The 20,833-nt window shown below is 42.8% G+C and overlaps 1 protein-coding gene across 1 annotated transcript in view; it reads left to right on the plus strand.

Moving 5' to 3' along the window:
• Positions 1-2,220: 2,220 nt before the first annotated feature.
• The window catches only part of PTN (pleiotrophin), a 77,663-nt gene continuing 59,050 nt past the window's right edge, over positions 2,221-20,833 (plus strand). Inside the window, exon 1 of the mRNA XM_059815985.1 lies at positions 2,221-2,292. The gene's annotated coding sequence lies outside the window, so the exon portion shown is untranslated. The remainder of the gene's footprint in view (positions 2,293-20,833) is intronic.

Consider the following 20,833-nt stretch of genomic DNA (forward strand, 5'->3'; position numbering starts at 1 on the left):
ACTGAGATACTCTCTTTTTCACTCATAGGTGCTTCAGACCATAATCTATCCTCTGAGCAGCTGTGTTAACTTCGTCTGCAGTTATGTATTGGACTTTCTGAATCAAAACCCAAGACGTATCACATAAAACTAGTTTCTGTGCATGTAAACTCAGCTTCAGGAAATTAATTTCTGAGGTACAGAAAGCCAGGTATGGAGAAAAGCTGTGAGCAAATTTAGTCAAAGAGTGTCTATTGACATTGCTTCTAAAATTTAGTGGACAAACGAGGCCTCTAAAGTCATGCACATCTTTCTTTGTGAAAAGCAGTTTCTTTCTGCAGAAAGTTTCCATGTTTTCTGAAAAGCTGAAAATGTTTTCAGTGTTTTAGCTAAGACTTAGATTTCTGTAAGGAAAGGAAGAGATCTCTTGACCTACTTTGATGCAATCTGTTTTGGTTTCAATCAAGCTGAACTTACAGATCAGCCTTTGTCCTCTTTCCTACTTTCTCTTTGTTACTCAGACATGATTGACCATCTGAAATGAGCTGTTGTGGTTGTATGGAGAAACTCTGAGGGCTTAAAGTGTCGACCACTACCACGTGTTTTTCGATGGAAAGTGTCTTTCTCTAGATGTTTGTGGTGCTTAGCACTGTGATGCCAGGATTTCACTGAGAAGCCCTCAGGAAGATGCAAGCTAGCTATCAAGGATCCGTTCAACTTTGCATAGTCTGAAATGCAAAGATGAAGTTTACTATTGAGTGCTTATTTCCACTCGTCCAGCTGCTAGAAAGAATATTCTCTCCATCTCAAGCCACCACTTTACATTGCAAATCAAAGTTGTTGTTTTAAATTACATCACTGTCATTAAATCTGCTGGTGGTGCAAATCCTGAACAGCCATGCCAGGGCTAAACACATAACTGAGTGATGAAAAGAAGATGCCAAGGTGTGGATGGAAGGGAGTAGTTTACTTTACTAAGAAAGACTCCAGGTGGGTGCAATTGCCCACGCTGGGACTAGCCGCACAGTGCTTTTCATTGTCACAGATGGTAGGTGTTAGATGATGCAATGTGTACAGTGCCAGACAAATTACCTTTTTAGCTCATTCCTCTGGGAACAGGAGAAGAATCTGAACTGGATTTCTGTGCAAACCTGGAGCAGGAACTGCAAGCTGCAACCCCAGCTGAGACCCAAGCAGTCAATGGGCTCAGTCTTTCAAATCAAGGCAGAAACTTCCTCTGGGGATCGGGAATTACATAGAAATTGCCTGGAGTTTGGAACAAGTCCATGTAGTTTTAAATTAACCTGTGGATTGGGGAACACTCTTACTCGATGGATGTAATGAACCTAAAAGTTGGAAAAGCCTGCTCCTAAATGAAAGTCTTGATACGACTCCAGCAACCACTGCAATCAGAAGCGTTGAAACGCCATGACAAAAGTTGTTCTCATGGCACTTTCAACCCAAGTTGAAATTAAAAGCTGGTTGTTTTCTTTTGTTTTGTTTTCCCTCTCCCCAGCAGTATTTCCAGTCCAACGCTGCTGCGTTTAAGTGGCAAGCTGGAAGTCAGCGAGGCTGAAGTTGAAGCTCCCCATAGCCCGACAGCCATGGGCTACCCGGGCAAAAGCTGCACGTTTGTGCCTGTAAAGGTAGCTGAAGCCCCGGCGAGCCCCCGCACCGGCCGGAGGGTACCGTGAGGTGCCCCCCCCGCCCTCGGCTCCCCACCCTCAGCGGCCGGGGGTGCCGTGAGAAGAAGGAGGGGAAGCTGCCTGGGCTTAAAAGCCCGTTACCGGCCGGCGAGCCAGCCCCGCCGCAGCGGGGGCCGCGCCGCCCGGCCGGGCTCTCCCTCGGCGGCGGGCGCACGGGGAGCTGCCGCTGCGCCCCGTCTGCCGGCGGAGCGCCCCCGTCCCGCCCCCTCCCACCCCCCACCCCCCGGCGGCGGGGGCGAGGCTGCCCCGAGGGTGACCCGCCCGGCGGGCGCGCCCCCACCGCATCACAGGAGGGGGCAGCGCGGCCGCTCGCTCTGCCCCGGCGCCCGCCTGCCTCCCTCCTCTCGCCGCAGCCCGGGCTCTGCTGAGTCAAAGCGCGGATCAGGTTCCCTGCCTCCAGTATAAAAATCTCGCCGAGAAATCTCCGGCGGGAGAGAGAGAGAGAGAGAGACACGGGGCGCGGGAGGAGCGGGGCGTGAGGCGGCTGCCGGCGAGCCCGTCCGTGGGGAGCGAAGGGACGCGCTGCGGCCGCAGCAGCCGCTGCTCACCGGGGACGCCCGCGGCTCGCCCCTCTCAGCTGCGGGAGAAGAGCCTTTCGCCGCCCGAAGTAAGTCCGGGGGGGCCGGTGGGAGCTCCTGGGCTCCGCCCGAGGGATGGTGGCCCCCGTGCTCGCTCCCCCAGGGGGAGGGTGGGTGGGAAGCGCTTCCCCCTGCCCTGCCCCGGCTGCAGGGGACTCCCCCAGCGGGGCTCCGCAGCCCCGGCCCCACCTCACCTCCTCTCGCCGCCCGGCGGGTGCCGGGGAGAGGGTGCGTGGGGTTGGGTGGGAGCCCGGACCCAGCGGGGTGGAAGGGGCACCTGCGGCCCCGGAGACGCGTGTCCGAGGGGCAGGCGGGGGCCGAGGTCTGGGGCTGCCCGGGAGCAGGAACGGGGTGGCGGGGGCGCCGCGGTCCCCGCTGCCCTTTGCCGTGGTGGGGAGCGCAGCCGCCTCTGTCCGCCTGACGGCCGCGCCGCTCGGGGTGGCGGCCGTGGGTCGGCGAGTGGGAGCGTTAAAAAGCCAAGGCAGGGTGAGAAGGAGCGAGGCGGCGGTGGGCGACGTGACCCAGCGGAGAAGGGAGGCGGGAGTCCTCGGGCTGCTCCGTTTCGAGAGGACAAAAGGGCAGCGGAGTGACCCCAACGCGGCAAACTCTGCAGGTCCCAATCGCCGTGTGCCGGGAATGTCCCGGCTGAGACTCCGGATAATGAGGTTAAATTGTACCCTCAGACCGAGCACTTTAACTGGTATTTTTCTTGGGACTTTGCCTTCTTATCCCTAGTTTACTTCTTGTGGAACAACTGAATCTAGCAAGTGCTGATAGATCTATTTAAAACTTGCCGTCGTTAGTTTGCGTCTTTTATTTCCTCTGGGGGGATCAGTTGGGAGAAAATCTGTTAACAACAGTGAAAACACAGTTTCCTCCTGTTGAGTATACAGATTCTTCTGCAAATGTGTTATGGTCTCCAACATTGATGCTTCTAACTCCTCACACCCTTTCATCCTCTCCTTTTTAAAAGCAGAGCTTTTCATAGGGAAAAATTAGTCTTAATTCTTCAGGAGCTCATCTGCTCCTGTTACATGTTCCAGCTGGATGTCGCACACCTCTCTCCCCCACACTGCAAGTGGTTTGCCTTGGCGATGATGTGCATTAGCTTTGTGGTATGTGCTGAAGCTGGATTCTAGGCTGTAAACCCCAGAGGCTACTTGGTTCTTGGGAACATCGTGGAAATGTTTGTGATGTGCATTAAATCTTTCTCTGTGAGATAACCCTGCAGCTATGGATAGTGGAAGGTGTTTTAACTAGATCCTGTTTGCTCTAAATGACTTGTGTTGCAGTAGAAGAACACTTTACCTGTGGCACATCAACTCTTGAACTCTGCTATTTCCTTGTTTTCCCTTTGGGCCTTGATTTTTTTTGAGCTTTTAGCAAAGTTCAACTTTTTGGACAAGAAATAGACTGAGCGTGTAACTGCTTGTATTAGGGAGGAGGAGGGACGGGATGGAGAGAAAGAGAGAGAAGGGAAGGATATGGAAAAAATTGTTATAAAGAAATACTTGTTTTTTATATTTTCTGGACAGTGTGCTTGAGCTGATTTACAAAGCAAATTTTATAGGGTTTTTTTTTTTTTCTGTGTATTTCTGTTTCTTCCCTGCAAAGAAATAAGAATTAAAAAAAAGAAAAAAGAAGTCTGAACTTTTGATCAAGAGAAATGGTCCGAAGGGAAAAAGGAACCTGTGTATTTGTGACAAAACTTGTTAATTTGCTGCAGTAATGAAAATTTGGAAGTGAATGGAGAGGACACTTCATTGGAGAGGATGAACAAAAAAAAAAAAAGCAGCAACAAAAAAAGATGCTGCATAATTTAATGACTCTTCCTAAAGAGAAGGAAAGCAAGGGTTTAGTATACTCCTGTCTCCAGGCTAAGCTAAACTCTTTGGTGACTTACTACTTAGGAAGCTTTGGATGAAATTGAAGGACAGAAACTTACTGACTTTAGCCAGAGCAAGCTCTTGGGTGAAAAAAAGGGAAGCCAGCAACAAATCTTTCTTTTACAAATGGTAAGTCTTTGTTTATAGTGTAGAAGTGGCCTAAGAAAACCAGACTTTTTGCAATTATCCAGATGTCTATTACCAGTTATTTGAGATTCAGTCTGTGGCTGATACATCCTTGCCAGCAGAAGGTTGGTCTTACTATAGTATTACAAAACATAGTGCTGCTATCCCACTACCATATGCCTATATTCCTTTACGCCCATACTGACACTGAGGACACTTTGGAGGCTTATCTTATTCTTGACACAGCTGTACTGATGGGTGTTTTGTGTAGAGCCATCTTTCTGTCGCTAATGTGAGTATTTTACTTAGCTGACTTCCATCAGTCACAGCTCCAGCAAGGTACTTCCCTGACATGTCCTATGTTTCTTCTCAATCATTCTGGGAACGGTTGTTCCTGAGTCCTCAGAAAACAATTAAAAATAATCCTTTACAAGAGCTCTGAAAATGCACTTATTTAGCTCATACTCAATTTAGTGTGTTTTTGCAGCAGGGAAGATATGATTTATTAAGTGTTATAGTGTAACAAGTGTTTTAGTGTAACAGTAGGGCATTAGGGATGGAGCTGACATTGCTCATGAAACCTCCTACTCTGTTCAGGCCCCCTCATTACCTACACTCCCACCGTGGTGTTTTCTGTGGGAACTGGTCTTTAACAATGTACGCTTTGCTTCGATATTTACAACCTCTCGCTGATCAGTGTATCCAAAGCATTTTCATTTAGAGGATTCATTTCAGGACTTTAATTGAGGAAATCTCTTTGTTTCAAGCCTCTATAATAAACCATTCAAAATGCTGTCTTTGAACGAACTAGGTCACTGTAACGCGCGCGCACACACAGAGTGATTCTCATCTGTTTAGGGTAGCCTGTGTTCAGTCGACCCATATCCCTGGTGAGCTTGTCCCTGATTTATCCTTCTTGGACTGGCTTGTTCACAGGGAGCTTATGCTGAAAATTCACTGCTGGAGTTCATTCTCCATTCTTGGCATCTCTGGCAGCCTTAAGCTTAAATTGCAGCCTCATTTTCTATCCAATCAATACCACTCTTATGTCGCTGAGTTTCCATGGTGCCCCCAATCTTCTGTCTACATATTGATGTCTGACAGCAGGAATAGCATTCTGTGTCGCTATATATACTTACTAAACCTGTCAAAACTATTTAGGGTCTGTCGCACTAATTTATATCCATATCCTGATATTATTTGTATCTGTTGAGCTTTGACTGATGGAACTCGCTGCACTAAGGAATCAGCCCGAACAATGCACTCCAGGCATGGCTCAAGGGATGGACGTTTTGAGAAAGGGAAAAAGACTCTCTTCTAGAGTAGCTGGGGTAGTCTAGAATCCTTTGAGCACAATAGAGTAATTTTGAAAACATCCAAGTTTCAATGGCTCCAAGTTAATGCTTTGGAAATCATTCTCCATTGTGCTACTCTGAATGCATAGAGGGTCCTCTCCGATGGAGCCGTGGAGAGGAAAATAGAAAAATGGGCATTGTCAAGTGTTCAGTGTGCATTTGAGGAGACTTGGGGGAAATTTGAGTCCGTTGTCTCACATCAATTTCTTCAGCAGAAGCACTGTGGAAAAATGAAATTAAAGGAGCAACCAATGTCTTCTGTAATATGGATGTTTTTGTTTTACTACAATAACCCACAGACCACTGTAGTTGCGTAAGAAACAGTATGGTGGTGTCTGTGTGGATTGACACAGCAGCAACTAAACAAGATGAGAAAAGGCGTATCTTCTGTACGTCATTAACTTCTAAGGGACTGATAGCTGTTATTTGTGCCAACAGTAATAGACACTAAATAAAGACTAGTAGATTTTTTTTTTTAAATTTAAATATGCTTTGCAAACCGTTGATCTTGTATCAAACAGAGGCAGTCATCAGCTGGAGAAATTCTTTAATTCCACTACCTTTAACATGAACTTGATCCAGCCCATGAAATCAGAGTTGGCAGTCAGTATGGAATTTGCTGCTTAAAATTTTGTTTGTTCTGAGTTGCCAGAACTGATTTTGTGATGCCAAGTTCATTAATACTTTTCAGACCCTCTTCAGGCTCCTACAGTCTTTTCACTAGTGAAAGGTAAGGACCTTTAAGACTTAAAAGGCCCTGTTGCAGGTGGTGTTTGATGTAGTGGTATTAAAGTAGTTTGGTTTGTTAAGTTTTTAGCAATGGCTTACCTTATCATGGTAGAAAGGGTCAGTGGGACTTTACCAAACTAGACACTCTCTTGGCCAATATGTCTCACCTTATTTTATTGCAAGGAATAGAATCACTGAACCATTTAAAATATCTGGCTCTACCTCCTGCAGCGGCACCATGTTTTGTTTTTTTTTTTAACTTTTCTCATTTCCTTCCTTGCTTACATATGTGGGAGTGACTTTTTAAAAACTGTAGTCATCTTGCAGACTGCTTTTTAATGTCTTTCAGACCGAAGGTTGAGAGAACACATCTGTAGGCAGTTTCATGGGAGATGAGAAGGGGGAATGTGACTATAATAAAGAGCTAGATATATTACTGATGCAGCCAGGTGATTTCCATCCCCTCCGTCCCTCCACTCCAAAAATAGATTCTGGTTTCAATGTGGATAACCTCTGGAGGTGAGGGGTAGAGCTGACTATGTCTGAGGCAAAATCCAGTTTCATTACATTAAAAAAAAAAAAAGTATTAATATGTTAATTTGGGCCCTAGGAGCATGTTGCTTGGCAGGTGCCATTGATTGCATGGCAGCTGCAGCTGAGGGGTAAAGACTTTTAGAGCAGAAGAGCATTACAGGAGTTGGGGATTTTCTGATAAAAATAGTCTTTGAAAATAAATAGTGCTTGGGGCTCCAGTCCACTGCCATTTAGTAAACTGCAAAGTTAAATTTTAAACTGGACCTTTCTCCTCTGAGGCCTGCCAGCACTATTTCAGAGCTCATTAAATGTTTCACGAGAGTGTTATAAAAATCTTCCTTCCTCATTAGTTTCTACGGAGTTTGAGTGTAGCTTGGACCTTGTAAACTTCCCTTATTTACTTGTAGATGATACCATCATCAAGTGCCTGTGGGGAGGGAAGAGAAAGAGGAGAAATTCTCTAATACCTCAGTCCACATGCTGCTTTGACATGGTCCATAGCTAGCTAACAGCGTAAATGAAATAGCATTTTTGCCATCCTCAAACAGTATTTTTGGAGCAACTCACTATCTGTACAGGTTCTCCTCCCAGGAGTAAAACCAGACAGAACAACTGGGAGGGAAGAGGAGGCTGAATGGGCTCTTCTTTCCTTCAGCAAGCCTCTCTCCACGCACCTGAGCTGATGCTCTGTTGTCTTAGTGGGGCTGGTCCAGCTGGCAGTGGAGACAGGCACAGCACTAGTGATGTTGGCAGTGAGGTGGAGGTAGTCTATTTCTCAGTCTTGAGTGCAAAGTTGGTCTTGATCTTCTGAGCTCATTAAGGAAGATAGACCACTCTGCTGTTGTCTTCACCATCTGACTTTGCTACCTGCATCTGCCTTTGGCCTTAGGCTGTCCCTGAGGATTACAAAGGTAAAAACCGGATAATTGTGCTCTACAGTTATATAAGAAAGGAGGAATTCCCTGTGTATTGACACAAGCAGTCAGAGTGTCCCTGTCTGATTGCAATGAAAATGACTTAACTGGCTTCTCAGATTCAGTTCTATTGAATATCAGGCACAAAACCTGTTTTGTTCTTGGGTTTTGTTTCTCAGACCCATGCGAACAATGGCATTAGTTTCATAACCAACTAAAGATGATCTGACTATTTCATTTAAGGCTTACTTGTTTCGACTGGATCACTAGTACAACAGATTTATTTATGTATTTATTTTTTTAGCTATACTTCTCACACATCATGTATCTCCAAAGTGCAAAAGAGCCTTAGTAGTGCAATGCAAATGTATGCGCCCATCTGTAGCCAGCAACAGAAGGCTCACAGTCTGGAGCATCTTTCCCTCCGTGACAGGAGCATCCAAAATGTGCTTAATGCTCTGTGTAGGTAGTTCTTATATCAAAAACTTTGTATTTTAAAATAACTATTTTACAGGTGTTTAGTCTTTTTTACAGGTGTACAGCATGCAAACAAGAGTGGGGAGAATGACATTGGCTCAAAATACCCATTTTAACATTTCTGTGATGTTCTTCTAGGCCCTTTGTTAGATGGTAATGGATGGATCTCTTAAGAAAGGTCTTCTGTCTTTTAAAGTGATACAGGAAGGGACTTAAAAGTAGCCTTGGTAGAAAGATGGCACCTCTAATATGGTGCCATCTCTGCATTGTTACGGCACTACAAGGTCACAGTTTGCTTTTGGACAACTGAACTTCTTCCATTTCTATACTGAGATCTTTTCCAGCTCACTAAGAACCATTCTTCCTGTCAAGCACACATTACTACTAAACCAGACACACATCCTCCAACCATTATTCAGGCAAAGTTGACACTTCGGCAAGAGCTTAATCAGAATAAGGACTATAGAATTCAGCCTAAGATTTAGAAAGGGTGCCCTCCCCTTTGTTTTGGTGATAAATTCTTCAAAATACGACACAAATGAGTTATAATGCTGTTAAATGGTTGTGACTCTTCTTGCACTTCTTGCAGCAGAATCTCATTACTTTCATTGGAAGTGCCTTTGGAGTGAAGCACCTTTTAGTAAATTAAAGAGAAGTCACAAGATTGTTTTGATACTCTGCCTTAATTCTGGTAGGAAAACACTTTGTTCCTTTAGTTTGAACAATTAAAATTATGTGTTCAAAAGTAGCCTCCCCACCATATTAAACAGAAATAGTTTGAACAACTTGTTCTGCCTAGGGTGGTTTCTCCTGGAAACCCAGTCTTCTATGGTAGCAGCTTAGCTTTCCTTCTGGTGCTGACGAAAGGCCCCTGAGATGCTCTGATTGCTTCCTCATAGCTCGTGCCACCTGACTGCCTGGTTGTTTGCTTGGATTGCTGCCTTCCCAGGGGTCACAAAGATGTTTTTGTTTGCGCAAGAGTCACTTGCTTTTATTAGAAACCTGCCTTGGTGCAGCTGATATGCAGTGGGGACCGAGGGATGGAAAAAATCTACTAGCTTTCCCTCTAAGGCCAACAGATAGGATTTTCAGCAATCTTCCAAAAACACTGAAAGCTTTGATTCAGGAACTTCATGTCATTTCACTTAATAAATCCTCACTTTCCTAAGCTGTCCCTTCAGCCCGTGTTTCTGGTCTGATTTGCGCGTTGTCAGATGCTTTTGTTAATCTCTGTGGTTGATGTTTGCTTAAGCGATTATTTGGCAGAAGCATGCGAGTGGGTGGGTGTGTGATTGCCATTGGCATGGCAGTTGCTATGTTATGGCATTAGCATACTTGCGCCGTGCTGCAGGCCTCCTCCTCTTCTAGGCTAACTTTTGCAGCAGAGGGACAAAAAAAACCCAGAAGGCCATGGGGGAACCAGTTACGATTTGGTGATCCTCTGGCCCATTTGACCAAAGACCTACAGAGTTCAGAGGAGCCTAAAGGCTACTCTCATTTTCCTTCTATTACTAATCGTAAATAGATCATCCACCAGCAGAGGATTTATAAAGAGCTGCAGGGATTACGGGCTGCCTAAATAGGGGTATCTACATTGAATCTAGTTTTCAGGAATTTCCCTGTGCTCGCAAAATAGCGTGGGAACCGTGTTTATGGGGTGATAAAGAAGAAAAGGCAAGCTCCACTCCCTTTGTGCTTGTTAGCTCAGGAACCTGTCTTTAAATGGGACATGGAGTTTAGTTTGTGTTTTGGACTCATTAATATTGAGTGGCCATTGGGATTATAGGTGCATGTGTTTTAAGAGGCATCAGTCTCTTCTCTCAATCGCTTGCAATTTGAGCTATAGTCTTTGCACGTCTCGTACATTGGAACAGCTTTATGGGCTATGAGTTACCTCACTGAGACCAGTGGGATTTACTTAGACAATGTAAATGGAAAAGTGCATGTGAAACCTTTGCTTGGTCAGTGCTTTGATTTATAAGTTTAACACAGTTAGTGGAGATAAAAATATCTTGATGACACAGTGTATGTTCAGGTGCCTTATGAGTGGGTGGGGATGAAATCTCTTGTGATAAGTTTTATAGCAATACGTTTACCGTGGGGGCCTTTGGCAGCTTCACTCGGTATTTTTCTGGACATCTGTTTAAGCACGAGCTGCTCTTGCATTTGTTTTTTTTTTTTAAAGCCATACAATCTTGAAACAAAGGTGGTATATTACAGCACGTACTTTGTTCATTTAATTGCTATGTACTATAGTTTAGCTTGAATTATTTATGACTATATCAACAAGGGAGTAGTCCTTTTAAATAAGAGTCCCTCTTTCTTGTGCTAACCACAACTGTAGGTTGGGTGAATATGGAGACTGTGCATTTTACGGGGGGGGGGGGGGAAGAGAGATGTGTAGACACTTTACCCCAACATTGTGCTTTACACACACATACGTCAAAAGTGAGTCTCTGTTTGGAGAAACTTTCCAAACTGTAGGGATGTGTAGCAAAAAATGTGTTATCTAACTTTAGATTTCCCAGTTGCGCAACACGTACTATAAATGACAAGTTCACATCTTTCTGTATTGACACCTTCAGCATGTGCAATAAGGCTCTAATTCTAGTTGGGATTTTACCAACTGAGCTTTCTCAAGTAATGGTAGGTGGGAATTTCTTGTCTTATTTAAATAGGAAATTCTGAAACAACAAAAAACCCAAAGCAGGAGAAGTCTGTGAAGTGTAAATTATCTAAGTCAAGAAAAATTGAGGTTGAAATATTTCACATCTGAACACTTGCAGCACTTAATGGGTATTGAGGGAATGGAAACAAGAACTTGAGCCTACATATGAGATAGATACATTGGCTACAGTAAGCTCTTCATGATGCCCTATAATGTCCAGCTGATGCTGTTCATTATGGCATTTTTATGATCACGATGTCTCACAAAAAGAGTGGTCTAGTATACAGCGATGGGGAACGAGGAGCATTTTCTCAAATTTATTGTTTCCTGGTCAGTTTAAATTTTTTTCAAAGTATACCTTTGAAAATTAGAATATAATTCATATGTACAATTTTAATTGCACATATAATAGTAATGATTGTAAACATTTGTAAACAATTGTAATAGTTGTAAATTATTACAACATTATTTCTTTAAAAATAGTTGTAATAATTTATAATTGTTATTTACAATTATTACTACTATAATTATAGAATTGAATAAAAATGGATTTTTTTATTCTGTTTTTTCCCAAAGACTTGTGCATGTTCTTTTCAATTGCTCCACAGTACATGGTGTTTGGGGGTTTTTCCCTTCTCCCTCCCCCCCATACAATCATAGCTTCTGTTGCAAAAGACATTTTAGCCTTTGTTCAGTGTTAAGTAGACTCTTAGCCTACAACAAGTATAGTTTTCACTGCCTGATGCAGTGTGTGATTTCTGTGAAATTAAGGGGATATTTTTTTTACTCTCATTTATATCTGCCTTCTATTCCTCCAGGTTTAAAAAAGTATTCTAGGCCTAAAAACTTTTTGGAGTAGCAGAATTTCCAAGATGCAGCAGCTGATCCCAGGTGAGCTGCTCACATTGCGCAGCCTCACCTACTTCTCTAGTTTCCTTGCTCAGATTCCTGTCCAGTCCCAGTTTTGCCACCTTGCAAAGCTAAACTATTGAAGGCTACTACTGCTTCTATAGCAGAAGCTGTATCAGGCTGTGAAATAGGTCTGGATTTTTCTAAGACGTGGATCACGCCCTGTGAGTAGCAGTCCAATTGTCCAAGATATGAAAGTGGATGGAAGAGCATGGGTCGAGTTCTGTAAAACTAGGGTTATGCGGACTGCTTAAAACTCTTTGCAAGTGGCCTTCATCTTCCTTAGCTTTAAATGTACATAGGTATGGAATGGATTTTTCCCCGAACAGATAAACCACGCACAGGTTATTTTGGTTTTGAAGATATATTTCCATAACTCTGAAGAGCTGAGGTTTCCTTAATCTTAATTTTGAATTCTTGTGTCTCTAATGTCCTTATTTTCATAACCCAAACTTCTCTTTGCTTTAACCTCTCCTCTATTTAAATAGTGTAGTAGGTCACACTTCATAAATATTACACATTCTCTCATGTGTCTCATTTTCAGTGGCCTTTAATAGCCCCACTCTTAGTTCTCAATCAGCAAAATGTTTCAGCTTGTTTATTTCTAAGTGTGCTCACAATTCATGACATTATTTTAGTGAGCACATTTAGCTGAAATTTAACCTGGCATTCTATACTTGCATTGTAATTTCCACAGTCAAACTTTTTTCATATTACAGTTTAAAATTTTAGAAGCTCTATTATAAATCTTTGTCTAGTCTGAAAAGACTCTTCTGCTAAGCACAGAGGTATGACATAATTTGTCTCCAGGACTTTTTTGGTGTCTAGAAGTTAATTCAGTAATCATTGGTATATAGTGGTATATAAGCATATATAGATTTTTGTTCCATTAGACTTCAATGAGTCTAGGGTGATTTCTATCTGCTATTTGTGTTGTCCAGTTGCTTGGGTAGTTGCAAGGACAAGGACCTCCATATTGTTGACTAATACCATTTTACAAGAGCAGCACATTTTGTTACCTTGTTTTTTATTCTTTCTTTTGGATACTTCATAAATGCACTCGACAACACTGATCTAGGCTGATCCTTTGTGTGCTACACCCCTCCTTCTGTAGGGAAGAACTGGTTATTGTTCTTACCCTGGGATTCTTAGTTGCTGGACTAATATTTAAAGAGTGACAAGACCTTACCTCTTATCCCAAGATTACCAAGCTCTCCTAATAGCTTGTTTCAAAGACTTTGAAAATCCAAACAATTTACATCTAGTGAAAAATAGTCAGGATAGGTTTTTAAAGGCTTCTTGTAGATTAGCGAGGCATGCTTTATCATTGTGAAAAATGTGCTTTTTTAGAACTTTCTAGTTTGTGGGGCTTCTGTTTCAGGCTAGCTAGTTTACACTTGCCTTTAACTGATTTTTCTCAGGTCTGGAAATGCAGTTTAGTGCAATCGAATTTCTTGAGTTGGGTTTTTTTTATTATTTACTTTATTTTATTTCCCCTAATTCTGTCTGGCAGTTCTGCCTCAAGTTCTTTACTTGTATCACCCTAGGGCATGCATCTCTCTCTTCCCTACTTTGAATTGAAAACCGAAGCAGAGGAACCATTTAACTTCTGTGCAATCTCTTTTTCTGCCGTCATTGACTTTGCGTCAGGGTAGTCTGCAGTATAGTCTACAGGACCCACCGGCTCTTCTGGAGTTGCAGTTTCCCATGTGCTTAAGGAATGCCTTATTACTTGTCACTACGTATTTACCTCCCTGTTTCTCAACCTTGCTCTTGGACCTCTTAATCTCCTTTTTGCATCTCCCCTGCCAAAGTTGTTCTCTTCTATTAGTTTCACTTGGGCTGGATTTCCATTTTCTTTCTCTTAAGGATATTCTGTGAGTGACTAAATTCTTAAACTACATTTAAGCAGTCTTTTTTTTTTTTTTTCTTTTTTTTTCTTTTTTCTGAGTGGCCAGGAGTATCATCAGTGATTGCACTTTGGTGTCCTTTCAGAATATCTGTGCTCATTCCTTGCATGCTTTAATAAAGGAGGACTCACAGGGAACAGAAATAGGTGACTCCCAAATACTGTGCTTCTTGAAGCCTACTTCTCTTAGGACTGGTGACAACCTCCCAGTTGTAGCATCCACCACCAATCGTGTAATAACTTTGGGGTGAAGATTTCAAAGGATTGTGAGTTAATTCTATATTTATAGCCCATGGAAATATATCTGAACTGTGGCAATTTTCCCTTTCAGAATTAGTCTGAAAATGTAGCCCTGTCTAATTCCTGAATCAATTATTTTCCATTGTTTGGGATTAACTAATTGTAGCCTTTCTTTCTGCAAGCTTCAAACCAGCTGCCACCATATGGATTGATCATGCTCACAAGAAAACATTTATAAAAATTATATCATTTTCACATTTCTAGAAAATTGTAATGTCATCATAATTTGATCACTAAGTATTTTACATTGATCATCTTTTGTCTGACTTGGAGGCTTGTGTTCCACCGTCCTCAAGACTGTACCTCAGAATTTGTAGTTGGAAACACTCCCCTAATGTACCTCCCTGCAGGGAAATGCTCATTGAAGAGGGCCTGAAAAGTCATATTTGTATTTCTGACTTCTTCCTCTTTCTTACTTACTTAATGTGTGTGCCAGTACAGCTCAAGGTTGTATGTTTTCTCCTTTTAGAAGAATCCCCTCTAAGCATTTTAGCTACATGCCTGACCTAAAGTCACTGAAGCAACTAAATGCATATATAAATATATAGGTTCATTGTGATTTAGGTTGGCTGTATAATTTGTCATTAACACTTTTTTGTTACTGCCTTTTTTTTTTTTGATTAATACTTGAGCAAACTGTACTCCAGGAAGCTGTTTGTGATACCAGAAATGCAAGCTGGTTGCACTCATGTACATCTAATTTGATGCCCTGATGCTTTCCAGCTGTGGTAAGTAGACAACGATTTGAAAACAAGAATGTTGTCAGAGTTGGAATATCCTGTGAAAACTACCTGTTTTCCCTTAAGTCTGGCTGTATTCAATTAATCTGATGCTGACTTAGTCTCTCTGCATCTCACAGAGAATGTTTTTAATACTAACTTCTCATAGTAACACTTATACTTCTAAAATGTCTTTCATTTAACTCCTAGAATTATTCATATTCTGGGCAAAATTGATGTCTCTCCCCCTGATTTCTATTATGGAAAATCAAGACAAGTTGAGGTTACAGATACTTTAAGGCTATTACCTTTCAAGTAATGAATCCCAAAGCATTTGAATGGGAGGAATCTTTTGTTGCAGTCTTCATTTTGGAGCTATCCCGCATGCTCGGTGATGGTGGGAAGGACAGGTTTTGAGCACCCACTTTTGTGCTTGCTCCTCAGCAGAAGGTCAGGAGCAACCACTTCCCCAGGCTGCATCTCTGTGCACAGATGGAGTGAGAGAGATAGGGACAACTGATGTCACAACAAACAATCTCAAAGCCTCTGTGCATCTTTTCTTTCTATTTTGATGCAAGCTGGCATCTCTTTAGCAGAAGCAAATCAACTTACACAAACATATGCCAAAAGCAGGAAGGGAAGGCTAATTGATCAGGAAGACAGAAATGGGCTTCTGTATTTAACAGGATTTTTTTTTTTCTTGGTGCTAGTGGAACAAGATTTATAGTAATGATTACTAATCACAAAGGTCACTTGAGCCCTTTCTTAAATTCATATCTTTAGAGAAAAGCATCTGTAAAGTAATGTATAGAGAGGAAAGAGGCCGTTATGAACCTCGTTCTGCCTTAATTTTTAGCAAACGAGTGCGTGCAAGTGAGGCGCGTTGCCACTTACAAGCCCTGTCTCTCAGCATTTCCATATAAGCCTGTTAACTGGATTGGGCTGGACTTAAGAAAGAGTTCGTTCCTATTCTTGATGAGCTCAAGCGGCTTTTATGCAGGGTTCTGTGAATGGGCACAAGGGCTTAGTGCTTCTTGTCATCATGTGAGTCGCTAAATGTGTTACAGCCTTTGCCATGACACACGCAGCATCAGCAGTAACAGAAGCCAACCGAAGTTGCAGTTAACCTCCTGTTTCTAATGATGGTGCTTTTTGATCACTTGCCTACGATGTCTCTGAGCGTGACAAATTAAGGGGTGACAACAAGTAGCTTTTGTTTAAAGTAAGTCATTGTTTAGGTGGAACAAGAAGAAAAATGTGTCTGTTTTTAATGGTACTCCACTGCACATAGGCTTTAGAAATGAAGTAACTTGACCTTTCTTAATAGCACACCTGTGTTTCACATCCAGCTGCTATGCTATTGCTGCTGGACTGAACCACACAGTTAGTGTACTGATCAGAGCTCAATGGAAACATTTTTGTCATACAACAGGTAGAAACAAAGACTCCCGGCCTCCTGGGGCTGGAGTGAGCCTTTGGCTTTGGATGGTGGATCTATGGGATTTGACGGCTTTGTTAACACAGCAGTGTCATATTAGCCCACCGATAATGCTAGTATACTCTGCTGCTCTTGTGTTCCCCCCCCAACTCACACAGGATTTATGGCGTTGTCTTATGGTGTGCTTTTCTGTACATGTGGTTTGCAGCCTGCAGGCAGCTCTCTGAGGTCCCAGCATAACCTGCCATTGATCCCATTCTCCTCCTTCCCTGGTTGCATGGTACAGCAGAAATCACGCGTGTAGAGCTTGCAAATCACAACAATAGAGGTCACAAGCACAGTAACAGTCAAAATGATCCTGACAAATTGGATGGTTTCTCTGCAATTGAGAGAGTTTTTCAGAGAAATGAAACATGCTGTCCTTTGGGGTTAATAAAATGCACACATAAAATCTGGAAACATGACTGTAGGATAGCAGGAGAAGGTCTGGCAGCAGTTTCTGTACGCTGCAGAGGATGCTGAATGTTCATCTGCTAACCCAGTCACTCCACAACAGCTGAGCTGTAGTCGTGGTTTGTATGGGTCGCTAATAACTTGGATGCACAGGGACTAACCTACTGGATGCTTTCAGTCATGACACATTTTGGCCTGAGAATTTGTATCTCCAAGCGAGAATCGAGTGTAGTGGCTGGAATATGTTTGACCACGTTTGATGCTACTTCAGCATCTGCCTCTTTGGAGGCTGGGTTTTTTAGGTGGACATCTCTCACAGCGTTTGGGATTGGCATTTGTGATTCTTGCAACATCTGCTGTAACTATCAAGACAGATGAAGGCGGTGACCAAAAAAGGACTGCAAAGATTACAAAGTGCTCTAAACCTGAGGATGGAGAACTTTTACGACGTGCCATGACAAACCAAGGCGGGACACTCCAATAAGTTCCCCCGCCTAACGTTCACTGTAAAACCAGCTAAGCTGCTGTGCTCTTACGTGCCTTTCCCAGGGCCGGGTCTGGGATGGCAGGTGGAGCGGCTGGGATTTAAGGGCTTTCACATTGCGGGGGCAGGTAGCGATGAAGAAATGCTGGCAGTGTGGTGGTAGGGAGTACAGTGACCCAGATGACTGGGGTGGCAATGCATCGTTTTTTCTCCTTGTGGCTAGAACAGGACTCTCAATACAGAGGAGATTCTGTAGGATAAGACACATGGTTTTAGGGAAGTCCAGGGCAAGAGAACTGAAATGGTGTGGACACAGTGTGAAATGCATTTGCAGAGTTGTGAGTGGGAAGGCTATATTTCACTTGCCTGCAGCCAGCTCGGTGTAGCTAATAGTATTTAATGCTCTGTTGTTTGTTTGTTTGGATTTTTCCCCCCTTTTAAGCAATGTATTTAACTCATAAAGGGAAAAGAAATCTTATTCATGTATGTAGTACCTTCCTGGGAACTAGGAAGAGCACAGGGCAGTTTGCAGTTGACACAAACAGATTTATTCCTGGCTGAATAAGCTATTCCTGCGATGCTGTGAGCCTGTTCCTAAGCAGGCGTATGATTGGGCTTCCGTGGAAGTCTGGCTTTCTGCGTCATACTGTCAATTCAGAAGATTTCGGGAGCTTTGTAAAAGCTGGTCATGATCTGGGCTCATTTCTGGTTGTTCTCCCCCATTCCCTTGGCTATTGTAACTCCTTCTTTTAATTTACAGCGCCTGAGGCTTGAGGAGAAATCCTATCACAAATCTACCTGGAGTCTCTGGATTCTTTTCTGCATACAGAGTTCAGGCTTTCTCTTGCTCTCCATGGGGGAAAAAGATGGAGGAAAAAAAAAAAGTGTCTACTGCTGACAGCAAATTGGGTTAAAAGGCAAGAGATGAAATAAATATACCTTATGCTCCCTTGGATGTAAGGAAAAGTGGGTGGAGTATCAGACTGCAAGGGAGGTGAGAGGCAGAGCTCCTTCAAAGATGATTCTCCAGGCCTGCGAGGAGCTGGCTGGTCTGACGGCAGAAAGTTTGCAGACTATTTGAGGAGGTTGGTGTTATGGTGCTCCTCAGAAGCCTGGGTGTTAAATGGCATCTCTTTCCCATTTTCCCAGTCACATGGCTGCGTGAGATGAAAGCTTCATTGGGCTCCTAGACCTTGGACCAGCCTTGGAAAATCAAGCCAGCCGTTGTGAGAGGGGTTAGTTCACACCATTGCCACAGAAGACAAAATGGATCTTTGAAACAAATGTGGTGGTGGGGGTAAACCCATCAATCATGTGAATACTGCTTTACAATAATTCACAACCGCAGCTTTTTTCTTAAGCAACGGCTGGCCGAGTCCGATCAATCCCTTGGCTCTCAAATAAGTCTCAGCAGGCAGTAGCTTGCTCCTTGTGGGTTTGTATGTACATGAAAGCTCACTTTATATTAACTCTGTGGAATAGTATTTTTTTCCCTCTCTCTAAACCCCTTAGCGCTAATTCAGTGTGATTATACTCATTGAATACAGTACTGACAGCCCCACTCCTCCCCCTTTCCTGTCAGGATATTGGCCTAAAAATCACTAGATGAAGAAAATCCAAAACAACGATGGCATTCTTTGTTCTGGCCTTCTACATAGGTTTTTATGGTTTTAATGTAACCCGTTGGTCACACTTTCAAGTATTTCCTTTTAAAGCTGAAGGCTGAAAATACATTTTTATTTTTTCTTTTAAAAATTAATGAAGAATTAGACTTTAGGCTTTAAGGAAAATACTAAATACTGCAAAACTCATTACTAACTGAGCATTGTCGTCATTATTAACAGCCTGAGGCTGCTGAGGACCTCTTTCTACCTTTCTGGAAATGGGGAAAGGTGCCAGGAAAAGGCAGGGAGCCTCTTTCCACCTGTTCCTTCCCACGTCTATGTCTGCATCTCAGGGATGGGTGGCATTTTCCCTGCCGTGTTTTCAGGGCTGAAAATAAAGGTGCAGGTGTCTTAGCACAGCATGGTTTAGTCCTTTCTAGCTCCATATGTATGAGTGAAACTTATGTAGTGGGAAATATCTGGAAAGCAGTGACTAAAAATGATTTTAGGGGTCATAGGAGGTGGGTATTAGCACATGAGCTCTGAGTGTAGTGCTGTGGAGAAATGTCTAAAACTAATTCTTAGGCATATACATGAGAGGGCTAGACTAGGGTGATTGTACTGATGAGAGAGATACCAGGATAAGGCATTCTGTGTTGGTGTCAAAATTTTCAAAAGGTGCAAAAAAGAAAAAAGAAAGGAAAGGAAAAACTCTCCAACAAACTGGCTGGAGAAAGTTTGCTCTGCAGCTTGAAGAGCTTAGTCTGCCTGACAGACTCAAGAAGAAGAGATAACCACATTATAAATACCTTTTAGGGAAGAAGCATAACAAGTACTGAAGGCCTCTACAACTTACTGGGGAAAGCCTTGATAAGAAAAATTCAATTACAAACTAATTTACTATTTTACAGTGTCGATGGTGGGAGGCAGGATGATAATTTCAGAGAAGCCTTCATAGAAGGCAATGGATCCCTCATCTTATGAAACATAAATGGCAAATACGGAATTGTGGATTCCAGAAGATTGGTACAAGGAACTAACCTGGGGCTTTTGCATAAGAACATCCATTTTGTTTGACAGAAAAGTTTTTCTCAGCTGCATAGAGGTGAAATGTGGGCAGGTCAGCAAAGCAGAAGTCTGTGCTTTAAAAGATAGCAAATGTGTTCTGCTTTAACAAGTAGTGGAGTTCTCTTTTTAACTGTAATACACAAATACTGTAATTTAGGTGCCAATTTGCTTTCTACAAAGGCTGTAACATGTTGCAAGTCACACTTCTTGTGTTGCCCGTTATCATATCAAATTATAACTCAGCTGCTGTAAACCTAGTAGAATAGAGTCAAACATCACGTGAAAAACAGAGTGAACAGGGAAACATGCATTATAGAAACAAAAAGGGCCATGCTGGGTGGGCATTTACCATCAAAGTACAGAGTTGCTTACTCCTTCCTTTCTAAGTGTGGGGTTTTTCTGGTTTTGTTTGATTCCACCCCCCCCCACCCCCCCCCCCACCCCACCCCCCCCCCCCCGCCCTGCTTACCTTGCATTAGTGGAATGGTAGAAAAGTGTGTGCTTTTCCAGTCAAGAGTGATTTTTTTTTTTGTTTTTTTCATAGCAGACAGGCAGACTACAGCCCTTATTCCTGAAACCTTGGTCCTTTAGCACAAAAGGTCGCCACCCAAGCATTGTCTTACTGTCTTTAGGTCTTGCCTGTATAAAGTCTCTTGGAAAAGTGAATCTGAATGAACAAAACCATGCATTTGTGAGATAGGTAGGTTGTGTCAATTTTTAAATGTAAACAATTCTCTTCAGAGTGAATAAAACTAGATCAAACTAAGGTGTTGCCAGGTCAAAGAACAGTATCCACACCCTTGTGTGCTATTTGTTGACCACTTTTAGTTAGGGAATGTGCAAGTTATGCGGGGATAAGAAGGTCTGCATTTTGCCAGACTGAGGAAACAGAGGCGTTAGAGGAGAGAAGGGTGCCAGCTTTATTGGCTTCCTTTGCTCATGGGATCGAGGGACCTTTATTTATGTTTTTCTAGTCACGTGGATAAGTTAGTTCTGT

This window comes from Gavia stellata, chromosome 4 (genome assembly GCF_030936135.1).
Source record: "Gavia stellata isolate bGavSte3 chromosome 4, bGavSte3.hap2, whole genome shotgun sequence".
NCBI classification, from domain to species: domain Eukaryota; kingdom Metazoa; phylum Chordata; class Aves; order Gaviiformes; family Gaviidae; genus Gavia; species Gavia stellata.